The sequence below is a fragment of the Mycetomoellerius zeteki genome, unplaced genomic scaffold, assembly GCF_001594055.1.
Source record: "Mycetomoellerius zeteki isolate Tzet28-1 unplaced genomic scaffold, Tzet1.0 scaffold159, whole genome shotgun sequence".
Classification (NCBI taxonomy): Eukaryota; Metazoa; Arthropoda; class Insecta; order Hymenoptera; family Formicidae; genus Mycetomoellerius; species Mycetomoellerius zeteki.
Window position 1 is genome coordinate 436025 of NW_017256542.1, and position 6139 is coordinate 442163.

Consider the following 6139-nt stretch of genomic DNA (forward strand, 5'->3'; position numbering starts at 1 on the left):
AAAGACACGACGCGCGGTTGCTGTATATATTAATTCATTTAAAATTAATTTTATTAATTTAATTATATAAACGGATATTATCACAGCTTCAAGATATACCACGATAATTTAATTTATTTCGAATTTGGTTTTATTAATACGTACCATTATAGTTTAAGCACGGAAGTAATTAATATTCTGCATGATTTTGTGCAATATAAACTGATGATAATTCAACTCACGTCGTCGCACACGTGGCCGGTTTATCATGGCCGTCAATAATAACAACAACAACAAGCAACAAAGAGTTGTACTCCTGTTTCAACGGAAGGTGGACATGGTGCGTCGATACAAAAATTGCAACCCGCATACCATCGACATCGTAGGTCGCAGGCTCTCGTCAAGGTCGCTGTTATGGATATAGACGGATCATTGCTCAATGGCATCTAAAAAAATATCGGCTAAGTACAGTAAGAGAGAAAAAGAACGAGTGTGAAGGAGAGTACGCAATAGGGGTTGCAGTTTAGACCGAATATAAACAACAAAATTAAGTTATCACAACGATTGATTTCCTTTGTCGCTTCTCTTCGCTGTAGTAGCCATAAATACATAAAGATCGAACGTCACTATATATATATTGCAATATTTATATGTATTACATATGTACAATTTGGTTACATATATTAATTTGATTATAATTTGATTGAATTCGAAGCTAGAATTTCAATTTTCGTAAAGCTTTTTATCTTTATAAAAAAGAAGAGATTTTATGTTTCTACAAATGATTCATATTCCAAACATTGGTACTATTGATAGAATGATAATCATATACCTTTGCATTTATTTAATTTATCAATATCATTTTCTGTTTTTCATAAGGAAAATGTTTAGTAATTTTGAAAATCGATACATCAATTATTTCAACGTTCGGTGTTATTTACGGTTGCACTCTGGCTGCACGTCGCTCCACGTCGCGCTCATTCTGTCACGCGAGAGAAGAGCAGGACTCCGTCCGAGGACCGAGACCTTGCGTTGCACCTGCTACTCTCAGGTGTACGCGAGCGCGTCTTTTATCCGGGCGCGATCTCGGTGCATTTCTCTTCCTCTCGTCCTTTTGTACGCCCCGAACGAAAGGCATACACGCGAGGCGCGCCGCTGTTCCAAGTCCGCGATTAATCGCTCGCGCACGCTCGACAATCCCAATCTAATTAATCTGATCATCTCACTCGTGGCAGTCATCCCCGTACGTATGATTGCGATCATAGGTGATATGGTAGATACGATAAGTAAAATACGAAAATATTCCAATACGTATCGTGAAAACTAATATCTATACATTTAAGTTCTAATTACAATAAACTAGTTTTTGTATTGTAATCTGATTTGGCTCTAATATTGACCTGTTTTTATCGATTTTATTGTATATATCGATTTTCTCAAAATAATTTTAATTTATACATTTTGCTACTTGTTGCCTCTCCCAAGTCAAGCTCGAATATTTAACGCCCATGATGATGAATGATGATCATGTCGGCACGCCCCATATGTCATTTTAAACTACTCGATACATCTGTGCAGTTAATTAACTCTTGTATGGCAATGGATCGATACGCGATCGGGAGACAAATCGTGACTTGAACTTGACAGTTGCAGGTGCGCGTCTCAAAACGAGTTCTTTCAAGGTCATTATCAACCACACTGCATTTCCGATTAGTATTTTTCGTCTTGGGGTGTTTAAACAGATCGCTAATTGATACGTAACCAAACTTCCTTTATGGTGCAAACTGATTTTCTTTGTGTTTCATTTAAAATTTTAAATAATACTTATTTGGTTCGTACTTAAGAGAAATGGCGAGAAAATAAATAACGGACCTGTGAGATTATTTTATCAATGTTCCGCAAATGAAACAATAGATCTGTATGAAAATTAACAAGTAAATCGCAATGAACGAAATAGCAGCCATCCCTTCGACGACGTCAAATTAGCCAATTAGTGTCAATTATTTTGATTGCGCGATTCTATCTTGTAAATTTATAATTTCAAGATAATCTATATTCCCCCAAAAACGTGTGTCAATGTCAGATGTACGATAATGTATTACGAAAATGGATTATTTTTTGGACTTTTTCGCCAGAAGCTAATCTGCGTTCATCTCTTTCGAAAATTTTTGCTCAATTATTTTATCCGCGTATGTAAATCCGACCCTAGAAAGTACGACGTCCTTGGGAGCTTCTCGTCTTTCGTCCAAGACGTTCAACGGTGGGATAATTTGACACACGCACAGTATTGTGTAATTAGAAGGATAATTACGTAATTATGAATTAATATAGTACGCTGTATCCCTGGCTCTCTCTTCCTTCGATCGCATCGGCAAGCAGTCGGCCGTGCGAGCGAACGAACGAGCGAACGAGCGAACGTTCGCCGGCGTCGTCTATGCCAATTAGGCTCGGCGGCAGGTTGCCACGAAATTAAAGCTTTTATTTCGGCGTGCGAACCCACGAAATTAGCGAAGCGAAACGCGAAACAAGCCCCGCATATATTCCCTTCCTCATTTTCAACTCCGCGAATGTGACCGACGATGCATCCCACGTGTGAGCTTCTGAACAAATGAAGGATATATTAAAAATATCCACAGTTTTTAACGTTGCATTAACGTGCTGATCTCATACGATATATTTTCTTCTCCATGAATGTTCTAAACTCGTGAAAAATTTAGTAATCTAATTCATGTACGGTAATAGGAATAAAAATTAATATTTCGTTATCCATTTGTTATCCGCAGCTCAGTTTAATATACATATATTCCGATAATTTTAGTTTTGCAGTTTGTAAAACTTTTAAATGTGAATGAGAACCCGAGACACCTGGCATTTGCCGCTGGCAAATTAGGATTTTGCGAATTTAGATGTGTACAGTTAGTTCTTACGTACGGAACAGGTTGAGCGCGTTCGTACTTGCGATAAAAAGCGTAACTTACTCTCGCCACGAGACAATTAACGACATCGTTAAGCCACGAACGCGTTCTTGCGATCGCGAAGTAATATGTGCGGGTTTTGCGTGTAAAAAGACGCTAGGTGTGGGTCAATTAACGGCATCGTTAAAGCGTTAAGATTCCGTCCGTAATCGTCAAACTCGCATACAGATTTTGTGAAAAAAACGCGTTAGCAGGTTTCTTTTCCTATTGCTTTCTTCTTTACATAAGATTTTTTTGTAGGCGTGCTAATGTTATGTTGCAATTTCTCGAAATGTATATTATATATATAGTGTATATATTTAATTTTGAAAGCTATTAGTTCTTTGCTTGATGTAATAATGTGGTCTTTGACGAAATAGAGAAAATGAATAATCGGGATCTGAAAAGATGTTATAAAAGTATTATATTTTAAGATGTTTTTTGACAATTTAAGGAGGTTCTCGCGTTTGATGAAATATAAGACAAGTTTATAACATACATATGATACAAAAGTTAATAATATCAATAATATCTAGAAAAAATTTCATTGACTTTTACCGTACCATTTTGAAGATATTTAATTCTAAATTTATAGAATATTTTACATTACAAGTTGAAGGTATATCCTTATTCTGTAGTTATTCTCTTTTAAATTGAGACACTTGCGTATAAGACAGCAATTTAAAAATCGTTATAATTATAAAGTAAACACTTAAGTTTGTTCTCGTAAAGTTTTATTTAAACTGACCTTACAGTTTACAAGAAATTTATATTCTTCAATGAAAAAAGCTAGAATATATGTCAAATGGACGATACGTATACATCAAATGAGCATCTTACAACTTTTATTATGTCATTTTGAAAATATTTAGTAACATAAAATTAACAATAATTATGTATAATGGCATAAGATATTGTTATTAATCTTTTTATTCCATTATTTTAATTGTTTTACATATTATTACGAATAAACTGTCTATTGATTAGGAAGTAGCACGAGAACCTCCTTAAAAGTATCGCAATTTCTTTTTGCAAGTATATATTATAGATACACACAATTATCTACTATAATTTTTTGGCAATTGAATCGATGCACATGAATACGAAATCATTGTCTATTGTCTAAAATGGACCTTGCAAGTTAAATTTATTTGGTTTTCAAACCTTACAATCTGTGGTAAACTTAGTACGAAAATTTCTCGAGAACTCGGAACGCCGCTTGCAGTTCCTCACTCGGATATAGCCAGGTCTAAGGACGGAGACGTCGGGCAAGTCGGGCGTCGGTGGCGGCGAGGCACCGAGCGTGCTTCCTGCTGCTTGACCGGAAGTCGCGAGTCAGAGGCTCGGCTCTACGTAGGCGTTACGCTTCCTTACGCGTATCTACACCGTCTCGCTCCCAGTTTCGCTACCAGCCCGCCCGCTACTGCCTGCCTGGAGGTATCGTCGAGGCTCAAGGACATCGTTAGATTAGTCGGGATATAGTATCACGTTTCATTCATAATCCTAAAAGTTTGAAGGATCGAAGGCTTAATCAAACAGGAGAATATTATTTTTTGCTCTCAGTCACGATCTAGCTCCCTCGCAACCTTGAATCAATCTTCAATTATCGTAATGTTCAATGAAGAATTCTCGTTGTAGAAAGAAAAGACGACAGCTAGTAAAACGTATGATTGTAAAAGATTAATTAATGTCCATTAAGCTCAATGTAGATTAATTTTAATCTCGGTTCAACTTACTCTTCATCCTTTTTCAGTTCTAAGAATTAGGAGAAGGTGAAAAATAAGTTGAACCGAGATTAATCCACATTGATGAAAACGGATATAAATAAAATTTCGTTTTTCATTAAATTCCGAAATTCATGTTTTTAGGATCTATATTTGAGTCAATCTATCGTTGAGTCAAATCAGTCTTTGTCGATCTATAGACTCGCAATATAAAACAAATAAATTTTGCTCGCTATAAATTTCATGAAGATCTTCAGTAATAATCGAACCATTGAAACAAAGGTCAATAATTCGAGTTGAAAGAAACGATTTGGCTTTCTTCTTGATTGGCTGTTTATGATTCGTTAGTCATTGTGGAATGACAGTAGAAGAATCGTGCACGTCATAAACTATTACATTTGACGTTGATATTTCGACCGATCAACGTGCTTGTTCTTTAGTCATGATAGTTTCTCTTCAATGTTAACTCGTTACCTTACTGCGGGCATGAATATAGAACGAAGGGGAATGCCATGAAGGTGGTCTCAACCGTACATCCGGATGATATAAATGAAAAATTCAACTTCCTCGGTATTGTAGCCGAAAGAAATTTTCACCGAGAGATTTTTCGTCTAAGGAGCTGAAGTTTGCACATTCCATTATTTTTTAGGATTTATGTAACAATAATTTAAACAATATTTCGTAATATTGACAATTAAAAATTGAATCACGGGAAGTTAAATCGTTCGATTAAAATTAAATGGTAAATATATCTTACTACATATCTTATTACATATCTAATCGGATATTTATTGCTCAATTGTTACAAAGCACTTCAAATACTCTCAATTACTTAAAATAATAATAACTTTTTATAAAGATCTTTTAACAAAATTTCTATTATACACACCTGTTTGATATATTGAAAAAAATATTCTGATTAAACTAACAAAAGGGCCCAATAAGAATAACATTTTAGAGAGGTTTTATGATAACCAGAAATTCTATCAGTAATTTTATCAAAATGCCGTTCTTATTACACTCTTTTGTTGGTTTAATCAAAACATTTTTCTCAGTAAGTTATTTATTAAATTTGTTTATTTGGCTCGTAGCCCTTCGTAACGTTTTCTTATTTAATTTTTAATTTGAGCCATATTATATTATGTATTTTTCTCGGTATAGCTCTAATTAAAAAATCGATTTAAAATATCCCGAATATCGTAATCTCGTTGCTGCTATAATAAATGGTTTTGTCCGAAACTTTCGTGGTCGCGTTGGATAAGAGTTTAAAATACGATATGTCGGATTTCAGAAGGACGAACTTTCTCGATTTCTTACTTAGTTCGTCGGGTGAGGGAGGAAGGGACGAAAACGGTGCGCGCGGGGAATCGTACGAAAGAATAATTTCTCTGCTGTCAAGCTCTTCGTGGCTCGGAAGAGAATTATCTTTCGGTCCGTGCACTCGACGGGGAACCTAATTTCAGTCTTCCTGTCATGGGAATA